Consider the following 25,714-nt stretch of genomic DNA (forward strand, 5'->3'; position numbering starts at 1 on the left):
ATAAATAGAGAGGTAATGGTTAAGAACAAGGTTAAAAATAGATACAGTGGGTACGGAAAGTATTCAGACCCCTTTAAATTTTTCACTCTTTGTGTCATTGCAGCCATTTGCCAAAATCAATAAAGTTCATTTTATTTCTCATTAATGTACACTCAGCACCCCATCTTGACAGAAAAAAACAGAAATGTAGAAATTTTTGCAAATTTATTAAAAAAGAAAAACTGAAATATCACATGGTCATAAGTATTCAGACCCTGTGCTCAGTATTGAGTAGAAGCACCCTTTTGAGCTAGTACAGCCATGAGTCTTCTTGGGAATGATGCAACAAGTTTTTCACACCTGGATTTGGGGATCCTCTGCCATTCTTCCTTGCAGATCCTCTCCAGTTCTGTCAGGTTGGATGGTGAACATTGGTGGACAGCCATTTTCAGGTCTCTCCAGAGATGTTCAACTGGGTTTAGGTCAGAGCTCTGGCTGGGCCAGTCAAGAACGGTCATAGAGTTGTTCCGAAGCCACTGCTTTGTTATTTTAGCTGTGTGCTTAGGGTCATTGTCCTGTTGAAAGGTGAACCTTCAGCCCAGTCTGAGGTCCTGAGCACTCTGGAAGAGGTTTTCTTCCAGGATATCTCTGTACTTGGCCGCATTCATCTTTCCTTCAATTGCAACCAGTCGTCCTGTCCCTGCAGCTGAAAAACACCCCCACAACATGATGCTCCCACCACCATGTTTCACTGTAGGGATTGTATTGGGCAGGTGATGAGCAGTGCCTGGTTTTCTCCACACATACCGCTTAGAATTAACGCCAAAAAGTTCAATCTTGGTCTCATCAGACCAGAGAATCTTATTTCTCATAGTCTGGGAGTCCTTCATGTGGTTTTTGGCAAACTCTATGCGGGCTTTCATGTGTCTTGCACTGAGGAGAGGCTTCCGTCGGGCCACTCTGCCATAAAGCCCCGACTGGTGGAGGGCTGCAGTGATAGTTGACTTTGTGGAACTTTCTCCCATCTCCCTACTGCATCTCTGGAGCTCAGCCACAGTGATCTTTGGGTTCTTCTTTACCTCTCTCACCAAGGCTCTTCTCCCACGACTGCTCAGTTTGGCTGGACGGCCAGGTCTAGGAAGAGTTCTGGTCGTCCCAAACTTTTTCCATTTGAGGATTATGGAGGCCACTGTGCTCTTAGGAACCTTGAGTGCTGCAGAAATTCTTTTGTAACCTTGGCCAGATCTGTGCCTTGCCACAATTCTGTCTCTGAGCTCCTTGGGCAGTTCCTTCGACCTCATGATTCTCATTTGCTCTGACATGCACTGTGAGCTGTAAGGTCTTACATAGACAGGTGTGTGCCTTTCCTAATCAAGTCCAGTCAGTTTAATTAAACACAGCTGGACTCCAATGAAGGAGCAGAACCATCTCAAGGAGGATCAGAAGAAATGGACAGCATGTGAGTTAAATATGAGTGTCACTGCAAAGGGTCTGAATACTTATGACCATGTGATATTTCAGTTTTTCTTTTTTAATAAATTTGCAAAAATTTCTACATTTCTGGTTTTTTCTGTCAAGATGGGGTGCTGAGTGTACATTAATGAGAAATAAAATGAACTTCTTTGATTTTGGCAAATGGCTGCAATGACACAAAGAGTGAAAAATTTAAAGGGGTCTGAATACTTTCCGTACCCACTGTATCTTCTGCTGTATTTGAAATGTGGAGTTCATGGGTTAAAATTGTTAAAATTGTTCAAAATGTAAAAGGTAAATGTTTGATTTTGGTTTCTCTTATAAAGGAAAAAAAGCTGTCAAGTTCAGTGATAACTTGATAGGAAATGTCTGTACGTTGGCAGGCTTTTATTTTGTTTACCGGATGTTATGAAAAGAAAGGGGAAAGAGGAGCGAGAGGGAGAGAGAGGAGGCTAGCTAGTTAAGGTGGTAGCCAAAAGGCGAACACTCCGAAGTTGAGTACAGAAAAGTTTTGTAGTGATTGAAGTTCTAGGTTGTCAGCAAGATAATCTGTAAGAGTACGGATTTTTTTTATGAGAAGCAGAGAATTTCGACTAGAAGTTCGGGGTGAGGCTTTCATCTTGATGAGACCCGCTCGTTAATGCAGCGAGAGGAGCATAGCAACGTGAACAGACGGAGGCGGCCAGCTAACCCAGCTCAACATGCCTCGAGTGGACTGTTGCTTATCTGGAGAGAGGAGACAACTTCGTTGATGTGCCCAACAGCTATCATCTTGCCTGGGGACAGGGGCAGACCGACCAGTAAAGATAGTTGGTAACTTCTGAACGTGGAATAAGGTAGCTACCTGTTTATTTTGTTTGTTGCTCTTGTGGGAGTGAAGTGACCGCTGGGTTTTGGGTCTCAACGCTCACAAGCACCGGATCAGGCCTGCAACGTTGGTGTTTATTTCATTTGGGTGGTATATTGGACATTTAAGTTAATTTGGGAAAAAGGGACAATGAAACCATATTGTGAGGAATTGGACTGGGACTAAACCATTATAGAGGAGTGAATTTGAGAGTTTTGGTGTTGTGATTACGGTTTAATGCAATGTGGTAAAATACTTATTTGGAAAAGTGAATAACCTTTGTTATTTTTGTTTAATTTACTTGCCAATTAAATGGGAGAATATCATTTATTTTTTTTAAGACAGTGTAGTAGTGTTATTCTTGGGGTTTGACAGTATAGCTATAATACCGTGTCCTTTAAAGAGCTTTAAAGGGTGAGTACACTCAATAATTTATCTCCTGTTTCCATAATATTATGTCTTAACTTGAGAAATAAGATATCTATGGTGACCCAAGACATATATTATTGAGAGCATCAAAGTTAACATAGGAGTAAACTAGAATAAAGAACTCAGGGCCCCTTTCTACCAATATTTAGAGTAGACGGGCTACAGGAACATTACCTTATATGGTGTTGTTATTCCCTTTTGTCTCCCCTCATAGTGAAGACATAGTGAAGAGCGGTGACCCTGTCACGTGTCTGAAACATACAGGAGTACACTTTACACACTATGCTGCATACTAGTCACACAAAGTGTGTCTGCATTCCCACAGCATACTCTGCACTAAATACACATCAAAATCAGCGTCTTACGGTACTGCAGTTTACGATGCTGTGGCATGTACAACAATAAAAGTCCCAGTCACAAATAACGCTACTCTTTTTTACTTGATCGTCTCCGTCTTGTCTCTACACTCTTGCTGAGCGCAGCCTCTCCCCGCTCTCTCCCTTTTATATTAACTAATGACCAATAGAGAGAGGGTTAATAACTTCTCCTAGGGGCTACATATGTAACAGACTCCCCGCCTCACAGCGGAGATCCAGAGAAGTGCCAAGGTTTTATCCAGCAATGCACAAACGTGTTTAACCCTCTGGGATCGACGAACGCGCCGGCGCGTTTTGATAAGGCCGAAACAAACTTAAATTACTCCGTCAATTCTGATCGTACAGATAAAAGAAGTATATCATTCAAATCTGTAAAGGGTCTAGTTTTAGTGGTATACCATCATAATAACAACAAAATGTTGTGCTTTTTTTAAATAAAGAAAGCCGACAGGGTGCGCTCTCGGACTTTTCTGTCTCTGCCATTTCTCTTCACAGACGCGTAAATAAAACAACCAGAATCTCAGCGAATACTTGGCTCATAAAAATAAGAATTATATGACTAGAAAGCTTGAAATGTTTTCTTTTGAGTGAAACAATTCAAGTCAAAAACAAATCATCACTTTTGATTTAATCCGTATGAACGTAAGGAGAAGTCCGTTTTTTCCTGTCTCACCTCATTACAGGTAATGCGGTCCCGCCTTGTACACTGTTCACTCTTCACATGTAAATAATCTCAGGTGAACCAGGTAAATATGTGCACACCCCCGAGAAATGACACAAAATATCAAACTTCATCATAGAATTTACTCACTTTTTCTGCGCGTTTGGATGATGGCGCGTTACACACGTGAAGCGGGGCTCCTTATATTCCTCACAGAGACAAATAGTTTAGCTTGTCCTCAGAGTAAAAACACCGATTTTAACTCAAATGAGGATCGTTTGGCTCCTCATTGTTTTGTATTGTGCTGCACTAATCCGTCCCATCTACATTGACTGAAAGGCTCATTATGCGCGTCTTTGTCTGGTCGTTCAGTGCGTCTTTTGTGTTCTCAGGTAAATCACATGACTATTCATCCTCAGACACACCCTCTTGCATATGGCCTTTCTGGACAAAAAGTGTCTTAGAAAATTTAAATCAGTGTATTGTTTACTGTGAATGTGTGAACAAGATGACATTCACAGCACTCTGAAGTAAACACTTTAGCCTACAACATGCTGGTCTCCAAAGTCTTGTGAACCAATGTTCTGTTTGTGTTTTATGGTCTTATTTCAGTGAGTAAAAAATTGTAGTTTTTCACTAACCATGCATAAACACTTTTTTCTCAAAAACACAATCATGTATAAACTTGCTGCTCACATATTATTGTAGCCAATTTTGTGCTGATTACAGTGTTATCAGACTTTAGACATTAATATGTTTAAAAAACACTGAAAAAAGCACAAATGTCAGGACATGTCAAAATTTGTCCAAGCCCCCAAAACCCCCTCAGACGAGTGGAGTCAAACATGGACCAGGTAAAAAATAAAATTCTCCAAACTGGTCACCAGCAGGAAACTATACAACCTCGCAGAAGGAGCCAATCTCGACAGAACAATGTAATTGGACATCAGAGGAATCAAGGATTTCTGCAGAATCAGCTTCAAAGAGGACTGTTTCACATTGTGAAGGACATGGACACATACCCTATAACTGAATTAAAAAAGACTGATGAAATACAATTGAATGATTGGACCTCAGGAAACCCATATGATGTGCTCTAGATATAGAAAGACCCTGACTAATAACGTAACATTTTGTTCCCTCTGATTGGTAATTATAATTGTGTTAACACTTTGTGTCAAAAGGGGGAATGTGGGGGGTTTACAAGATGTCACAAGGGGTCACTTGAATGTTTGCTTGACCCTTAGATCGTGTGTGGTTCTGTCTCTTTTATTGGGTTAGTGTTTTATGGGTGTAGAGGGTTGTAAATAACTGCCAACAATTTGGTTAGTGCTGGTAGAGGCCTGGAGATAGAGGACACCTGAACAAACATGTAGGCTCCCCTCACATGAGTCCACCCCTTGTGACAAAGTGTATATAAACCTGTCAGAGGATTTCTGCAAGGACATCCTCTCCGGGCCTGTGATTAAACGTGAGATGATTCATCACACTTGTGGTTGTTTCTGAGAATTAGCAATTCTCAAACTTAAAGAAATTTCCACGACAAGAGGAGGCTGGTATCCGCTGGCCGAGGTTGACCACCAACCCGAGCAATCCGGAGACTGGTGGTCCCTCACCCTCACCAACCACCGACCTCGAGGAGCCCATGCAGCTGGGTCGGACCAGATTGACACCAACCGAGCGACGGCGACGTGAGCGCCAGGGCCGCTGCCTCTACTGTGGCAACCTTGAGCCCTTACTAGCCAAATGCCCTGTCTGTCCAGAGCGGCCAAAAGACCTGGCTCACCAGTAGGCCTGGGAATCTTGGTGCGCCGGATCACTAAACAGGTACGTTCCCCTTGTTTCCAGTTGCCAGCCACACTGGTGCTTCATCACTGTACTCATTCCCTGCTGGCCTTAATTGACTCCGGTTCAGATCATAATTTTTTAGATGCAGAGCAGGCTACTCGTCTGTGCATTCCACTACGCCCCTTATCTCATGCCATTCGCGCAGATGCATTAGACAGGCGACTCTTAACCCGGGTAGCCCACACTACAGAACCACTAACACTACTCCTGTCGGGCAATCACCGAGAGGATATTTGTTTTAAGATCATTTCCTCACCGGTCACCCTTCTAGTGTTAGGACACCCGTGATTGTGTCTTCACAAACCCCAAATTGACTGGACTCAGGAGGAGGTTATCGGGTGTAGTTCTGTGAGGGGTCAAAGATAAAAGATTGAATTATTGTAATCACTGGTGTAAAGACCATATATGGGAAGTGAAATATTATTGAGCATACACTGATGTAAAGGCCATATATGGGAACGAGCTGAGCAGCAAGAGTTACAGTTGAGAAGGGCGTAATCAGACTATATAACCACTGTGTGTTTCCTTGTTTTCAGTTCTGTGGCTACATGCACTAGAAATAGTGTCACAGAACTCCAGATATATCTGACTGTATTTGCTCATGTAATCTGTTTTGCTGTGGAAACAATAAAAGTATAGAATCTTCAATAGGCTACTGACTGATCTCTTCAAATAAACCAACTCGGGGGGACACAGGTGCAGTGCATGTCCCAACAAATTGGGGGCTCGTCCGGGATTTGAGGAGATCTGTGATTGGACATCAAAAGACAGATCAGATGCACTCCACTGAAAATTCTGGCTGTTTCATCCTGTTTCATCGAATTCTGCATATTAAATTAAGAATTTCAGTGGGTGAGTTTGTAAATATGGGAAAATTGTTGTTCACGTCGGCAGCAATGATTACGCCAATCGGAGGTCACTAAAATTAATGTTGAGTCGGTGTGTAACTTTGCTAAATTAATGTCGGACTTCGTAGTTTTCTCTGGACTCCTCCTCAATCGGACCAGCGATGACATGTTTAGCCGCATGTCATCGTTCCGTCGCTGGCTGTCTAGGTGGTGTCCAGCAAACGATGTGGGCTTCATAGACAATTGGGCCACTTTCTGGGGAAAACCCGGTCTGATAGCGAGAGATGGCATCCATCCCACTTTGAATGGTGCAGCTCTCATCTCTAGGAATTTGGCCGAGTTTCTTAGCCGACCTAAAGCCTGACAATCCAGGGTGGGGACCGGGATGCAGAGACTCAGTCTAAAACGCTTCTCTGCAGTTTCCTTAGAGCCGCCGCCCCCTTCAAACCACATAGAGACTGTGTCTGCCCCTCGAACATATAAATCAAATAAATCAGAAGTTAACAGAAGAGGAGTTATTCATAAAAACTTAATAAAAATTAAGACCACTCCTCTTATTGAACAGAAAAACAGAACTGTCAAATGTGGATTATTAATTATCAGGTCTCTTTCATCTAAATCTCTGTTAGTAAATGATTTGATAACTGATCACCAAATTGACCTACTTTATCTTACTGAAACCTGGTTACAGCAGGATGAATATGTCAGTCTGAATGAATCAACCCCCCTCAGTCATAAAAATTATCATGTTCCTCGAAGCACAGGTCGAGGTGGAGGAGTAGCTGCAATCTTCCACTCAAACTTATTATTCAACTTTCATCCTCAGAACAGTTATAACTCATTTGAGAGCCTCACTCTTAGTCTCTCGCATCCAAACTGGAAAACACAAAAACCAGTTCTACTTGTCATTGTGTACCGTCCACCTGTCCCTGTCACCTGTTTTTAAATGAATTCCCTTACTTCCTGTCTGATTTAGTGCTTAGTTCATATAAAGTCATTATAGTGGGAGATTTTAATATTCATGTAGATGTTGAAAATAACAGCCTCAGCATTGCATTTAATTCTATATTAGATTCAATTGGTTTCATTCAAAATGTTAATAAACCCACCCACTGTTTCAATCACACCCTTGATCTTGTTCTGACCTATGGTGTCGAAATTGAACATCTAATAGTTTTTCCCCCAAATCCTGTTTTGTCAGATGATTCTTTAATAACTTTTGAATTTAAAGTGATGGATCATGCAGTATTTGGAAGAAAATTCCACTACAGCAGATGTTTATCCGACAACGCTGTTAATAAATTTAAGAAAATGATTCCATCTTTATTTACATCTATGCCAAGAATAAACAGTGGAGGGCAGCTGCTTCAATCCCACTCCCTACCAAATTGATCATGTTGTTGACAGCGCTGTAACCTCACCGCGTGAAACGCTTGATTCTGTGGCCCCCCCCATGGTATAATTTACATATTTGTACCTTAAAGCAGGCATCGCGAAGGCTGGAAAGGAAGTGGAATTCCACAAACTTAGAGGAAATTTTTCTAGAGTGTCTATTAACATATAAAAAAGCTCTCCGTAAAGCCAGAACTACATACTATTCATCACTAATAGAGGAAAATAAGAACAATCCCAGGGTTCTTTTCAGCACTGTAGCCAGGCTGACAAAAAGTCACAGCTCTGTTGAGCTCAGTGTTCCCTTAGCTCTCAGCAGTGATGAATTTATGAGTTTCTTTACAAATAAAATCACAACTATTAGAGATAAAATTCAGCAGATGCTTCCTATACCTGCAATAAATGAATCTTCTAGTACAGTAGCTCTTGAATCATCTGTAGGACCTCAGTTATGTTTAGACTGCTTCTCTCCCATAGATCTCTCTGAATTTACATCAGTAGTTGCTTCATCGAAATCATCAACGTGTCTCTTAGACCCCATCCTGACTAGACTGCTTAAAGACACCCTGCCATTAATGAACTCATCTTTATTTGACTTCATAAATTTATCTCTAGTATCAGGCTATGTACCACAGGCCTTTAAGACTGCAGTAATCAAACCTTTACTCAAAAAGCCTAGTCTTGATCCAGGTGTCTTGGCTAATTATAGACCAATATCCAACCTGCCATTTATTTCTAAAATCCTAGAAAAAGCTGTTGCTAAGCAGCTATCAGACCACTTACACAGGAATGAACTATTTGAAGATTTTCAATCAGGATTTAGAGCACATCATAGTACAGAAACAGCACTGTTGAAAGTTACCAACAATCTTCTCTTAGCCTCAGATAATGGACTTGTTTCGATACTTGTCCTCCTAGACCTTAGTGCAGCATTCGACACCATTGACCACAACATCTTATTACAGAGACTGGAGCATGTGACTGGTATCAGAGGAACAGCGTTAAAGTGGTTCCAATCCTATTTATCGGACAGATTCCAGTTTGTTCATGTCCATGATGAACCTTCCACACGAACAAAAGTTAGTTATGGAGTTCCACAAGGTTTTGTGCTAGGACCGATTCTGTTCACCCTGTACATGCTTCCTTTAGGATATATCATTAGGAAGCACTCTATTAATTACCACTGCTATGCGGATGACACTCAGTTATATCTATCTATTAAACCTGTGAACACAAACCAGTTAACCAGACTTCAAGCCTGTCTAACTGACATAAAGGCCTGGATGACCAGTAACTTTTTACTTTTAAACTCGGAGAAAACAGAAGTCATTATATTTGGGCCTAAAAATCTCAGAAATAACTTTTCTAAAATTATAGCTACTCTAGATGGCATAGCCCTGGCCTCCAGCACTACTGTGAAAAACCTTGGAGTTATTTTTGACCAGGACATGTCCTTTAACTCACACATAAAACAAATTTCTAGAACTGTATTCTTTCACCTGCGCAACATTTCCAAAATTAGGAACATCCTGTCTCAAAATGATGCAGAAAAACTAGTCCATGCATTTGTTTCCTCAAGGCTAGATTACTGTAACTCATTACTATCTGGATGTCCTAATATCTTAATAAAAAGCCTCCAATTAATCCAGAATGCCGCAGCCAGAGTCCTGACAGGAACTAGCAAGAGAGATCATATTTCTCCTATATTGGCTTCTCTTCATTGGCTCCCTGTAAAATATAGAATAGAATTTAAAATCCTTCTTCTCACATACAAATCCCTTCATAATCAAGCTCCTTCATACCTTAAAGACCTCATAGTACCATATTATCCCAATAGACCACTTCGCTCTCAGAGTGCAGGCCTACTTGTGGTTCCCAGAGTTCTCAAAAGCAGAATGGGAGGCAGAGCCTTTAGCTATCAAGCTCCTCTCCTGTGGAACCAGCTCTCAGCCTGGGTTCAGGAGGCAGACACTCTCTGTACTTTTAAGGCTAGACTTAAAACCTTCCTCTTTGACAAAGCATATAGTTAGGGCTGGCTTCAGGCAACCCTGAACCATCCCTTAGTTAGTTATGCTGCTATAGGCCTAGACTGCCCGAGGACCATCGGTGCACTGAGCTCCCCTACCCTAACCCCCCCCCTTCTCTCCCACCTCATGTATATTCCACCGTTGAATGTTAACTAACTAACTAACTAACCTTGTGCTCTCTCTCTCCCCTAGTTTGTGCTCCCTCCCTCTCTCTCTCTCTCTCTCTCTGTACTTTCTGCAGGTGTCCCTGGTCCTGGAGCTGTTTATCGCTGATGTGCAGTTACTGGCCCCACCAACTTGCAGTGTCTATTTGTTGATTATTGTTGCTGTTCTTTTCTCTCTGCTCTATCCACTCACCCCAACCGGTCGAGGCAGATGGCCGCCCAAACACATAAAGGAAGTTAAAGGGAGTTTTTTTCCTCTCCACTGTCGCCAAGTGCTTGCTCATAAGGGAATTGTTGGGTTTTTAGTTTTAGTTTTTGTAAAGTGCCTTGAGATGATTTGTATTGTGATTTGGCGCTATACAAATAAAATTGAATTGAATAGGGATTTCGATGGTGTTAGAAGGCATTTATCTTTTAATGATTCTGAAACTGCTGACAACATGGTGCCGAACCAAGCAGCGGAACAGACGATGTGATGCTCTACGGTATGTAACGATGTGTTTGTATGCATGCATGTATCTGGTATTTTTCAATCACCATTCTGTGACTTGACAGTGTTTTTCTGTGTATTTTTGTCAAAAAACAAGAAATCGACGGAATCAGAACGACGACAACTGTACAAAGCCACCTATGATCAACCCGGAAGTACTGATGAAGACATGCCCACTCACCCCGGAAACACAACACCAGAAAATATGGCCGATCAACCTGAAAACCCAGATGATGCATTTGTGGAGCTGCTCCAAACCGCTATTGAACATTTGGCATCTCGAGCGCTTGGGCTGTGTTGGGAGGATCGGGAAGAATGGTGCTACGCGTGCGAGATAGATGCCCCATCTCAGGATGGCCACGACTGTTTGTGGGAATTCCCCGCGGGGTTCCTGGTGAGACGCTTCGGCCTACTGTTGAGGAGACTGTGGACAGAGCGCTTCATTCCTGCTCTTTCTGCATTCCTCAAGGCCAGCGGCGTTGAGGCTGACGATGCAAGGATTCGAGGAGCAGCTGAAGTCATCCTGCACACCTTAAAATCAGAAAAACCGTAGTGCCATAGAGCCGATTTGGATGGTCGACAAAACTAACCGACAGAAACAACTGGCTGTGCTTGTCGATACATGGAGGCCCGGCCATGAGTGAGTGAGTGATAATACAGCATTCTTTGTCTGTTTTAAACACCAATATGATCATCATCATTAAATCATTCTATATCAATGATTGTTGACCCACTTCAACAAGCTTTCAACAAGTTTTCATTCTGCATCAAGAGTTTTATAAACTTCAACAAGTTGTATGGTTTCATGCATTCTGTATCAAGTTTTATAAACTTCAACAAAGCTGTATGTTTTCATTCTGCATCAAGTTTTATAAACTTCAACAAGCTGTATGTTTTCATCATCATCATCATTAAATCATTCTGTATTAAAACTTCAACAAGTTGTATGTTTTCATTCTATATCAAGAGTTTTATAAACTTCAACAAGTTGTATGTTTTCAACATTAAATCATTCTGAGTTTTTCCATATTCATATTATTGCACGACAGTATACCTGGTGTTTTTGTGAATAAAAATCAAGTACTGAGAAGATAAGCATTATTGTTTTATTCACACCCACCATGGAACGAGTGATGGATAAAATATATTATGATCCGGCCAATCCTGGAGGCTTAGCTGGTATTAACAAGCTACGTGAAGCCATGAAGGAGCAAACAGGAGTAAGCCCTGGATTATCTGATGTTAAAGAATTTCTAATTTCCCAAGATGCGTATCCTCTACATGCCCCTGCATTTAAGAATTTTAGCAGAAGAAGAGTGTTGGTTCCCGGTATTGATAAACAGTTTCAAGCAGACATCGTCGACATGAGCGAATACTTATCTGCAAATAATAACATTAGATACCTCTTAACGTGTATGGACGTATTTTCCAAGTATGCGTGGGTCAGATGTCTTAAGACAAAATCGGGCCTTGCTGTCACCAAGGCATTCAGGCACATATTGTCTGAAGGACGTGTACCTGTAAAGCTACAAACGGACTACGGGGGAGAATTTTATAATAAACACTTTAAGGAGCTAGTGTGGATAAAAACAATGAGATGCTGGTGCGTACCAGCCACAGGTTGAAACAACCCGTGCTAGATTCAACGTGGGCGACACAGTTAGAATTTCAAAGCACAGAAGATTGTTTAGTAAAGGATATAAGCAAAGGTTCACGGACGAATATTTCACCATCACTGAGCGACTATCCACCGTGCATGCAATGTACAAATTGTGTGATCTAGCTGGGGAGGTTGTGAGAGGAACATTTTATCATAGAGAACTTCAACCTGTAATCATAAATAAAAACAAACCCTATAAAATAGAGAAAATATTGGCCAAACGTGGGAAAAAATTGTTGGTTAAATGGGTAGGATGGCCTGAAAAATTTAATACATGGGTAGCTGCAAAAGACGTCATGGACATATAATAAAGATGTAGTGAAAAAAGAGGGATTCAAAAAGCAGGGAGAAAGAGTTAAACTCTCAAAAGAGAGATAACTAACTGTGGGAATGCAGACACACTGTGACTAGTATGCAGCATAGTGTGTAAAGTGTACTCCTGTATGTTTTAGACACGTGACAGGGTCACCGCTCTTCACTATGAGGGGAGACAAAAGGGAATAACAACACCATATAAGGTAATGGTCCGAATTCCTTTTGTGGAAAAGTACTGGTATGTAGGGCGGTGGCCATCAGCTATATCTATCCTATAGTTTTCCCCTATAGTTCAGATCTCTCCATGTGTCCCATGAGGGTTGATCTCCAGAGCGCTCTGTATAGTTTGAATAAAACCTATGAGGATGACGAAAGGTTGACGAAAAACGAAATAATACGTCATGTTAGATTGACAGATAAACAAAGGACGCCATGTTAGATAGGTTGTGTAGAATTTTAGGTTTTAAATATTGTGCATTTGTGTGGATGTCGAGGAAGTTTGAGTGAATCTATGTTAGTGTGAATCAAAGAGTTGGGGGTGAGGACAGTAAGTGTGTGTGAGATAGAGAGAGACAGGAAGTGTAGGGGCGCGAGGTTTGTGAAGACTGAGAGAGAAAGGCGGAAGTGAAAGAAGATAAGTAAGGCTCCGCCTATTATTTGGTTCCCTCTACTGGAGGAAGAGGGAATTGTATTACAATTTATTTGGCTCCCTCTGCTGAAACAACCAGGGATTGTACTAACAACTATAGATAGAGCTCCCTCTGGTGAGGAGAGGATAAATAAATAAAATAAAATAAAATAAATAGATAAATAAAATAAGATAAAATAAAATAAATAGATAAATAAAATAAGATAAAATAAAATAAATAGATAAATAAAATCAGATAAAATAAAATAAATAAACAAATAATAATAATAACAATAATAATAAACAATAAATAAAAATAAAATAGATATATACTAAAAGAATAAATGATAATAAATAAATATAACAAGAATAATAAATAATAATAATAGTAAAAATATATAAAATAAATATAGACCACGCATTAATTTGGAAGGCAGACTCGAATACAACAATGGAAAGACACCTTGACCAACAGGTAAATGATGAGGATTGGGGCCCGCCTGAAAAATGGGTGAAACTGGAAACTCAGGTGGCATCAACCCTGGCGGCAGCTCGGCTGAAACGGGCAGAAGAATACAAAAGAAGAAATGGAAGAACAATATAGGAAGAAGCTATTGGATTTGATTAAGGAAAAAGGAAGAAACACACAGGATCGAGCTGCCCTGATCCCATGGATATGGGAGAAGACACATGGACACGAGAAACAGGCCAAGGAAGCAGGAATGGAAGGAGAAAAAGCTTCCATGTTTCGTAAAGGTAAGTTTAAACAGAAAAAACAGGAAGAGGAGGCAGAGACCAGTACTTAGATTAATATAACCCTGCTGTGGCAGAGTACCCAGCATCTACACAAGGATAAGACATAGAAGGCCAAAGAGGGAACCGACGAGAAATTGCCGCCACTTTATTTCGTAAGTAGTCCATCGGCAACCTCGGTTCCTACCCTATATCCAGTAATAGAGATCAAAAAAGGAGAATTGCAAGTGCCTGATCTGCCTCAGCCTAGTCCACAGGCCCACCGACAGAAATCAGACTATAAAGAGTATATCGATTAGGAAACTTTGAAGTTAACTCCCTCTGGAAGTGGACAAAGTTCCCCGGATCATGCGGTAGAACCTGTTCCTTTTGCAGACAGAGCACATAGAGAGGGGGGCCCCAGGAACGTTCATATTCAACCACCACCTGAGACAAACGTAAGTACTGATAGGTGGACGGACCCACAGATATTAGACCGGGACGTTTTGCTGAAGTTCACCTCACAAAGACAACCAAAGACAGGACAGATAGTCCTCTGGGCGGAAGGAACATGGCGTCCAGAGATAAAGGAGGCTGATGAAGAAGAGATGAACAGCTCAGCTGGAAAGGTGACAGGTAAACTAGAGGATCCAGGTTCTAGTGAGAACTACTGCCAAAAGCTCAGATCATTGGGACCCGCAAGTGTCCCCCACCTCCCCCAATCAGTCGACCCAATCCATTGAGGGCAGTGAGGACGAAAAGGACCGACTGGAGGACGGGGAGGTAAACCAGCATCATTCTTTTCAAGCACCCTTGTTGGCTTCGGGAGGAAGAGTGAAGTATCGGCCGTACGGGCTCGGGGATGTGCAGGTGTTGGTGGATCATCTTCCCCGAGTGGCAGAGGGAGGAGGTTTGTGGCTTGGCAAATTGAACAAGCTGACCGCAGGGCAGAGATTGACAATGGGAGACTTTAGGGCGGTTATTCAGAGGTGCCTGACCAGTATAGATGCACGAGACCTTGAGAGGGCAGCAGGGACTTTGCGCTGGCAGGATGAGGAGCCGTTTGCACAATGGGCTGGTGAACTGAGCAGGGTGATTAGAGAAAAATATCCATTACCCACTTCATCCGCCGTGCCCAAATTGGCATGGAACTCGAAAGAAAATCCAAGGACTTTCTTGGATCAGACTAAGGAACTGTGGGTGCGTCATACTGGGTGTCATCCTGGCAAACCAGGGCCCCAGAGGGAGTGGTATAGAGAGGCGGTGTTGGAGGGAGTACCGGAGAAGGTAAAAACTGCTATGTGTGACAATCCTGATTTACAGGGGGCCGACCGACTCTGTAGTGTGGGAGAGACATCTGGTGCACCATCTGACTCGTGTTCAGCAACAATTGCAAAAGGAAGACGAGCAGAATAAGGGCCTCCAAACTCAGCTTTTAAAAATACAGCTGTCAGAGGCCCGGCAAAGGGTTAATTCAGAAAAAAAGAAAGAGAAAAACGAGGAACCAAAGAAATTGATGTGGCAATGGGGAATGGATGCTCCGGAATCCCCGGACCTGTTTCCCATACCGTCCTGAGAGCCGAATTGCCGTCTACCAGTGAATAGGGGGGGCTACAGGTGGATGGAGAGGACACGGGGGGCGTGGGGGCCCACCTCGAGGCACTTCAAATGTATGCTTTCTATGTGGGGACACAGAACATTGGTTAAAAGACTGTCCTCACAGAGGTTACTTCGCCCGAGGAAGAGCCCGGGGGGGACAGGGTGCCGGTTCGTATCGTGGACGAAGTGGCCCTCCATCCTACAACATGCCAGTGAGGGACTGGGGATCTCCCGTGACCTGGGATGATCCCTACCAAGAATGATACACCCCATCGAGAGGCCCGGACAGCAGCAAAACTACGGCAGATGCGCTGCTGCCCGTGATGGTCAATTACATGAAGTTGTCGTTTTTGGTCAACTGGGGCAACATGCTCCACTTTGAACACCACCTCATAATCCACGCTGTCGACGCAGACTACCACAGTTATGGGCTTCTCGGGGAAGAAACAGACTCTGCCGGTGACACTGCCACTACTCACACAAGTGGGCCACCAGTGCGTCCTCCACACTTACATCTACTCTCCGGGCACTCCTGTCAACCTCCTGGGCAGGGACTTACTGATCAAACTGGGGGCGACTATTCTCTGCTCCCTTGAAGGACTGAGTGTGACTCTACCAGATGGCACATGCTTGCCTTGTACCCGGTATTCTACCGGGGAATGTGCGCAGTTCCTACTTAGACCCTATGAGGAAGAGGGAGCAGATATTTACTGGGCTAAACTTTGCCCTGAACCACCAGACCAGGGAGGCATCTGGTCAGCATATCAAAGGTGGCGCCCCTGGATCTCGCTCCTTGACCCCTACGTCCCTCCCCCGGACCCTCTCCATGTTACCCTCTTCTATGAAAGGCTCCAAACCGATTGGTACAGGGAAGAGTTCGATCAGGTCGTAGGAGATTCTTGGAGCATCGATACAGAAAATATTTATGTGGCACCAGAAGGTGTGGCGGCAGCTGTGAAGCAGTGGTATCAAATGGAGGAGGACTTTGCACCCCATGTGTCTCTCGCACTACACCCGGGTCGTGAGGCCAAAGAATTGGGAGGTATCGTTAAGAGGGCATTGGCTCACTCAGACTGGAAGCCCACCTCAATACCGCAGGTCTCATACGCTCCCACTATACAGACTTTTATGTAGACGATCTCTTGCTGGCGGCGCCATCTGTAACTGCCTGTATATAGGCCACTATAACAGTCTTGATGCTTCTGGCAGAGAGGGGTTTCAAGGTTAGTAAACAGAAACTCCAAACTTGCAGAAGACAAGTCTCTTTTCTGGGGCGTTTGATCTCTCAAAAGGGGGCAGGATAGTCCCATGCCCATAGATCCACCATACTGCACCACCCCAAGCCCCTGCTGGTAAAGGACATGATCTCCTTACTTGGCCTTACAGGGTACAGCCACTCCTACGTCCCGGATTACACCAACCTCACGAGCCCCCTCCGACGGATGGTGAAAGACCAAGGTCTGAGGAACCTCTCTGCCCACCTTGTTTGGACGACGAAGGCAGAGCGAAACTTTATCCGCCTTAAACAAGAACTGGCTACAGCAGCTAATTTGGCCATTCCGGACTATTCACTTCCATTCTTTTTGGATGTTTTTGTCACAGACGCCGTGGCCAATGGCGTCCTGTTCAAAAAAAAAAAAAAAAAAGGGAGAGAGGAGAATTCTGATGTATACCAGTGTAATGCTGGACACATTGGAGAAAAGACATCACGCCTGTACATAACATGCAGCAGCCGTGGCAAAGATTATCCAAAAAACCACTCACATCATGTTGGGACAGCCCAAATGTTGAAGAACCTAGAGCAATGGTGGCATCCATATCTCAAAGATATGGCCAGAGAGTTGGTCAGGGAATGTGACATCTGTACTAAGTACAACACCAGACCCACAGTGAAACCAGAGATCGGTAGTTATCCACTCGTCACCAGGCCTGGACGAGAGATTGTTATTGATTTTACAGAAATGGGCACCACCGTTCGAGGGTACAGGTACGTGCTGCTGTGTGTGGATGTGTATTCAGGGTGGCCAGAAGCATGGCCCGCCAAGAGGGAAGACAGTAACACGGTAATTAAATGCCTGATAAATTATTATATCCCCAACCATGGCTTCCCAGAGAAAATTAGGTGAGATAATGGGATGCATTTTAAGAATCAGGATTTGCAGAAAGTGGAGGCCATGATGGGGTTGAAACATGGGTTTGGAACGGTGTATCATCCACAGTCTCAAGGAAAGGTGGAAAGGATGTATCAAACTGTAAAAACCAAATTGGCAAAAATCTGTGCACAGACCAAATTGAACTGGATTTTTTTTGCCATTGGCACTTATGTACATCCGCTGTTCTGTTAACCAATCCACTCCTGTGTTTTGTGTGAAGTTTGCTCCTGACCCCGACCTAGTTCATGACACAATTGGGGAGTTAAAGCGAAGATGTTTGGATTTGGGAAGGTATTGGGGGTCCTTACAACCCTGACTGTAATGATTGTTGCTTTGTGTTTGGTCTGTATTTGTAGGCATACTGGTCACATGTGGGTGTTTCTGCATTCCCTGTATGAGATCCCTGGCGCACCGGGTAATTTCATCCACCATAGAGAGGCAGGACCCGAAGGTCCTCATGCCTTTATTGGCTACTGATCCTGATGATGTAAATAGTGGTGTTGCCATACTGAGGCCTATTGATATGTGATCTCCTAGGGGAGATCAAAAGGGGGATATCAAATTTTGACATTTACATAGTAGGGGTGGGCTCTTAGGAGAGCCCAAAAGGGGGAATTGTGGGAATGCAGACACACTCTGTGACTAGTATGCAGCATAGTGTGTAAAGTGTACTCCTATATGTTTTAGACACGTGACAGGGTCACCGCTCTTCACTATGAGGGGAGACAAAAGGGAATAACAACACCATATAAGGTAATGGTCCGAATTCCTTTTGTGGAAAAGTACTGTCATGTAGGGTGGTGACCAAGTTACAAGGTATATACATTCTATAGATTTCGCCTAGAGCTCAGATCTCTCCGTGTGTCCCATGAGGGTTGATCTCCAGAGCGCTCTGTATAGTTTGAATAAAACCTATATTCAGCTGAACCACCCCAGCCGCCTCTGTGTACTTCCTCATCAACAGACCTGTGTAAAACGTGAGTATTCAACATAACTAAGGGTGAAGACGAGAGAGAGAGAGAGAGAGAGAGAGAGAGAGAGAGAATGAATAAGAGAAATGGGTTTTTATATGACGCTCCCCAGCAACGCATTGGCCCACATCTATCCAAACAATAAAATATGGAACTACAGAACACAACTAGCCAAGACCACACATTTACATGAGCCTTACGAGGTAGGCCTCCATGGCCTCCACTTTCTGCAAATCCTGATTCTTAAAATGCATCCCATTATCTCACCTAATTTTCTCTGGGAAGCCATGGTTGGGGATATAATAATTTATCAGGCATTTAATTACCATGTTACTGTCTTCCCTCTTGGCGGGCCACGCTTCTGGCCACCCTGAATACACATCCACACACATCAGTACGTAACCTGTACCCTCGAACGGTGGTGCCCATTTCTGTAAAATCAATAACAATCTCTTGTCCAGGCCTGGTGATAAGTGGATACCTACCGATCTCTGGTTTCACTGTGGGTCTGGTGTTGTACTTAGTACAGATGTCACATTCCCTGACCAACTCTCTGGCTATATCTTTCACATCCAGGAGCATTAATTTAACTTGATATCCCGCTGCTTCCTTGGCTGCTTGGTCTGCAGCCCGATTTCCTTTTGCTGTAGGGCTGTTGGACTGATCGTGTCCCTTACACTTGATCACTGCCACAGCTAACGGTTCCAACAGGGCATCTGCTAGTTCTCTCATCTCTTTCTCATGTTTAATGGGCCGATTAGATGCTGTTAGGAACCCTGCTCTAAGCCATTGTCCTAACTCAATATGTACGGCTCCTGCCGCATATGCTGAGTCAGTGTAAATGTCCCTCTTTGTCCCTTCCCTAGTTTCAAGGCTGCTATTACTGCTGTCACCTCAGCTCTCTGGGCCGACTGTTGTCCCTCCAATCTCTCGGCCACTCTTATTTCCCAGCCATCCCCTGTATCCTCCACCACCGAGTATGCTGCCTTCAGTCCTTCCTTCTCGTCTCTATAACAGCAGCCATCCGTATAGAGATCTCGGGCCTCCAACAGGGGGTCGCTTGTAAGTCTGGTCGCACCCTCTCCTCCTTCAGGACCTTTTCCACACACTGATGTGGTTGCCCTGTTGCAATTCTATCTGCCATATTAATTCCCTCATGGGTGTACGAAATATGTGGTTCCTCCAGAACCTTGCTCAACCTTTGTTCCCTAAGTGGCGACAGGGTAAATGTTTGAGAGTTCACATAGGCCACTACACTGTATGTCGTGAGGACTCGAAGTGCGTGTCCCATCACGATATGAGCGGTTTTTTTGATAATCTGTGCCACGGCTGCTGCATGTTGTGTACAGGCGTGATGTCTTTTCTCCATTGTATCCAGCATTACACTGGTATACATCAAAATTCTCCTCTCTCCCCCTTTTTTCTGGAACAGAACGCCATTGGCCACGGCGTCTGTGACAAAAACATCCAAAAAGAATGGAAGTGAATAGTCCGGAATGGCCAAATCAGCTGCTGTAGCCAGTTCTTGTTTAAGGCGGATAAAGTTTCGCTCTGCCTCCGTCGTCCAAACAAGGTGGGCAGAGAGGTTCCTCAGACCTTGGTCTTTCACCATCCGTCGGAGGGGGCTCGTGAGGTTGGTGTAATCCGGGATGTAGGAGTGGCTGTACCCTGTAAGGCCAAGGAAGGAGATCATGTCCTTTACCAGCAGGGGATTTGGGTGATGCAGTATGGTGGATCTATGGGCATGGGACAATCCTGCCCCCATTTGAGAGATCAAACGCCCCAGAAAGGAGACTTGTCTTCTGCAAGTTTGAAGTTTCTGTTTACTAACCTTGAAACCCCTCTCTGCCAGAAGCATCAAGACTGTCTTAGTGGCCTGTATGCAGGCAGTTGCAGATGGTGCCGCCAACAAGAGATCGTCTACATACTGAATAAGGGTGGTCTGGTCCGGCAAGTGACAAGTGGAGAGCGCCTGCTTCAATACCTGGTTAAATATGCCGGGTGAAAGAGCAAAGCCCTGAGGTAATCTAGTATACTCCCTGGACTCCCTGATACGTGAAGGAAAAGATATCCCTACAACTCTCTGCCAATGGCAGACAGAAAAAAGCATTGGCCAGGTCAATACAGGTGAACCAATTCTGTGCTGGTCGAGATTAGCCAGAGCAACGTAGGGGTTAGGCACCGGCACTGTAGGCGTGAGCAGAATATCATTTATTGCTCTCAAGTCGTGGGCCATGCGATATTTACCGGTACCTTTCTTCTCAACTGGGAGAATAGGAGTATTCCAATTGGAATAGGAGGGTTCCAAGACGCCTGCCTGTAAGAGGCCTTCAATGGTGTCCCGGATCCCCTCTGCTGCCTGCTGTTTATGGGGGTACTGGCAGACCCACAAAGGGGGCCCTTCCCGTACCTGGAAAGTGACTGGCGCACAATCTGTCAATCCCACATCCGTGGGCGAGTGCGCCCAGAGTGAGTCCGGCAGAGTGGCAAGCATGCTGGCAGCCAAATGATGGTCATTTTTTTCTCTCCCGTGATACCTAGAAACCTCACAATGCTCCAATACCGCCGTGTCTGTTGCGGAAAGCTGGATGCAAAAAGTCTGTATAGTGGGAGCGTATGAGACCTGCGGTATTGAGGTGGGCTTCCAGTCTGAGTGAGCCAATGCCCTCTTAACGATACCACCCAATTCTTTGGCCTCATGACCCCGGTGTAGTGCGAGAGACACATGTGGTGCAGAGTCCTCCTCCATTTGATACCACTGTTGTTGTTCCGGGAGCAGCTTCACCGCTGCCGCCACACCTTCTGGTGCCACATAAATATTTTCCGTATCGATGCTCCAAGAATCTCCTACGACCTGACCGAACTCTTCCCTGTACCAATCGGTTTGGAGCCTGTCATAGAAGAGGGTAACATGGAGAGGGTCTGGGGGAGGGACGTAGAGGTCAAGGAGCGAGATCCAGGGGCGCCACCTTTGATATGCTGACCAGATGCCTCCCTGGTCTGGTGGTTCAGGGCAAAGTCTAGCCCAGTAAATATCTGCTCCCTCTTCCTCAGAGAGTCTAAGTAGGAACTGCGCACATTCCCCGGTAGAATACCGGGTACAAGGCAAGCATGTGCCATCTGGTAGAGTCACACTCAGTCCTTCAAGGGAGCAGAGAATAGTCGCCCCCAGTTTGATCAGTAAGTCCCTGCCCAGGAGGTTGACAGGAGTGCCCGGAGAGTAGATGTAAGTGTGGCGGACGCACTGGTGGCCCACTTGTGTGAGTAGTGGCAGTTTCACCGGCAGAGTCTGATTCTTCCCCGAGAAGCCCATAACTGTGGTAGTCTGCGTTGACAGCGTGGATTCTGAGGTGGTGTTCAAAGTGGAGCATGTTGCCCCAGTGTCGACCAAAAACGACAACTTTATGTAATTGACCATCACAGGCAGCAGCGGATCTGCGTAGTTTTGTTGCTCTCCGGGCCTCTCGATGGGGTGTACCATTCTTGGTAGGGATCATCCCAGGTCACGGGAGATCCCCAGTCCATCACTGGCATGTTGTAGGATGGAGGGCCACTTCGTCCACGATACCTGCGGTATTGAGGTGGGCTTCCAGTCTGAGTGAGCCAATGCCCTCTTAACGATACCACCCAATTCTTTGGCCTCATGACCCCGGTGTAGTGCGAGAGACACATGTGGTGCAGAGTCCTCCTCCATTTGATACCACTGTTGTTGTTCCGGGAGCAGCTTCACCGCTGCCGCCACACCTTCTGGTGCCACATAAATATTTTCCGTATCGATGCTCCAAGAATCTCCTACGACCTGACCGAACTCTTCCCTGTACCAATCGGTTTGGAGCCTGTCATAGAAGAGGGTAACATGGAGAGGGTCTGGGGGAGGGACGTAGAGGTCAAGGAGCGAGATCCAGGGGCGCCACCTTTGATATGCTGACCAGATGCCTCCCTGGTCTGGTGGTTCAGGGCAAAGTCTAGCCCAGTAAATATCTGCTCCCTCTTCCTCAGAGAGTCTAAGTAGGAACTGCGCACATTCCCCGGTAGAATACCGGGTACAAGGCAAGCATGTGCCATCTGGTAGAGTCACACTCAGTCCTTCAAGGGAGCAGAGAATAGTCGCCCCCAGTTTGATCAGTAAGTCCCTGCCCAGGAGGTTGACAGGAGTGCCCGGAGAGTAGATGTAAGTGTGGCGGACGCACTGGTGGCCCACTTGTGTGAGTAGTGGCAGTTTCACCGGCAGAGTCTGATTCTTCCCCGAGAAGCCCATAACTGTGGTAGTCTGCGTTGACAGCGTGGATTCTGAGGTGGTGTTCAAAGTGGAGCATGTTGCCCCAGTGTCGACCAAAAACGACAACTTTATGTAATTGACCATCACAGGCAGCAGCGGATCTGCGTAGTTTTGTTGCTCTCCGGGCCTCTCGATGGGGTGTATCATTCTTGGTAGGGATCATCCCAGGTCACGGGAGATCCCCAGTCCATCACTGGCATGTTGTAGGATGGAGGGCCACTTCGTCCACGATACGAACCGGCACCCTGTCCCCCCCGGGCTCTTCCTCGGGCGAAGTAACCTCTGTGAGGACAGTCTTTTAACCAATGTTCTGTGTCCCCACATAGAAAGCATACATTTGAAGTGCCTCGAGGTGGGCCCCCACGCCCCCCGCGTCCTCTCCATCCATTTCCCCCCCCTCGGAGCTCCCCTGTAGCCCCCCCTATTCACCGGTAGACGGCAATTCGGCTCCCAGGACGGTATGGGAAACAAGTCCGGGGATTCCGGAGCATCCATTCCCCATTGCCACATCAATTTCTTTGGTTCCTCGTTTTTCTCCTTCTTTTTTTCTGAATTAACCCTTTGCCGGGCCTCTGACAGCTGTATTTTTAAAAGCTGAGTTTGGAGGCCCTTATTCTGCTCGTCTTCCTTTTGCAATTGTTGCTGAACACGAGTCAGATGGTGCACCAGATGTCTCTCCCACACTACAGAGTCGGCCCCCTGTAAATAAGGATTGTCACACATAGCAGTTTTTACCTTCTCCGGTACTCCCTCCAATTCCGCCTGTCTATACCACTCCCTCTGGGGCCCTGGTTTGCCAGGATGACACCCAATATGACGCACCCACAGTGCCTTAGTCTGATCTAAGAAGGTCCTTGGGTTTTCTTTCGAGTTCCATGCTAGTTTGGGCACGGCGGATGAAGTGGGTAATGGATATTTTTCTCTAATCACCCTGCTCAGGTCACCAGCCCATTGCACAAACGGCTCCTCATCCTGCCAGCGCAAAGTCCCTGCTGCCCTCTCAAGGTCTCGTGCATCTATACTGGTCAGGCACCTCTGAATAACCGCCCTAAAGTCTCCCATTGCCAATCTCTGCCCTGCGGTCAGCTTGTTCAATTTGCCAAGCCACAAACCTCCTCTCTCTGCCACTCGGGGAAGATGATCCACCAATACCTGCACATCCCCGAGCCCGTACGGCCGATACTTCACTCTTCCTCCCGAAGCCAACAAGGGTGCTTGAAAAGAATGATGCTGGTTTACCTCCCCGTCCTCCAGTCGGTCCTTTTCATCCTCACTGCCCTCAATGGATTGGGTGGACTGATTGGGGGAGGTGGGGGACCCTTGCGGGGTCCCAATGATCTGAGCTTTTGGCAGTAGTTTTCACTAGAACCTGGATCCTCTAGTTTACCTGTCACCTTTCCAGCTGAGCTGTTCATCTCTTCTTCATCAGCCTCCTTTATCTCTGGACACCATGTTCCTTCCGCCCAGAGGACTATCTGTCCTGTCTTTGGTTGTCTTTGTGGGGTGAACTTCAGCAAAACGTCCCGGTCTAATATCTGTGGGTCCATCCACCTATGTGCTCTGTCTGCAAAAGGAACAGGTTCTACCGCATGATCCGGGGAACTTCGTTGACTTCCAGAGGGAGTTAACTTCAAAGTTTCCTAATCGATATACTCTTTATAGCCTGATTTCTGTCGGTGGGCCTGTGGACTAGGCTGAGGCAGATCAGGCACTTGCAGTTCTCCTTTTTGATCTCTATTACTGGATATAGAGTAGGAACTGAGGGTGCCGATGGACTACTTGCGAAATAAGGTGGCGGCAATTTCTTGTCAGTTCCCTCTTTGGCCTTCCATGTCTTATCCTTGTGTAGATGCTGGGTACTCTGCCACAGCAGGGCTATATTAATCCAGGTACTGGCCTCTGCCTCCTCTTCCTGTTTTCTCTGTCTGAACTTACCTTTACGAAACATGGAAGCTTTTCCTCCTTCCATTCCTGCTTCCTTGGCCCGTTTCTCGTGTCCATGTGCCTTCTCCCATATCCATGGGATCAGGGCAGCTCGATCCTGTGGGTTTCTTCCTTTTTCCTTAATCAAATCCATTAACTTCTTCCTATATTGTTCTTCCATTTCTTCTTTTGTATTCTTCTGCCCCTGCTTCAGCCGACCTGCCGCCAGGGTTGATGCCACCTGAATTTCCAGTTTCACCCATTTTTCAGGCGGGCCCCATTCCTCATCACTTACCTGTTGGTCAAGGTGTCTTTCCATTGTTGTATTCGAGTCTGCCTTCCAAATTAATGCGTGGTCTATCTTTATTTTATACATTTTTACTATTATTATTATTTATTATTCTTCTTATATGTATTTATTATCATTTATTCTTGTATTATATATTTATTTTATTTTTATTTATTTATTGTTTATTATTGTTGTTATTATTATTTGTTTATTTATTTTATTTTATCTATTGTTATCCTCTCCTCACCAGAGGGAGCTCTATCTATAGTTGTTATTGCAATCCCTAGTTTTTTCAGCAGAGGGAGCCAAATAAATTATAATACAATTCCCTCTTCCTCCAGTAGAGGGAACCAAATATAGGCGGAGCCTTACTTACCTTACCTTCTCTCACTTCCGCCTTTCTCTCTCAGTCTTCACAAACCCCACGCCCCTACACTTCCTGTCTCTCTCTATCTCTGGCGCTTTCCACACACACACACTTACTGTCCTCACCTCCCACTCTTTGATTCACACTGACATAGATTCACTCAAACTTCCTCGACATCCACACAAATGCACAATATTTAAAACCTAAAATTCTACACAACCTATCTAACATGGACGTATTATTTCGTTTATGCGTCAATCCGA

The sequence above is a fragment of the Mastacembelus armatus genome, chromosome 7, assembly GCF_900324485.2.
Source record: "Mastacembelus armatus chromosome 7, fMasArm1.2, whole genome shotgun sequence".
Lineage (NCBI taxonomy): Eukaryota > Metazoa > Chordata > Actinopteri > Synbranchiformes > Mastacembelidae > Mastacembelus > Mastacembelus armatus.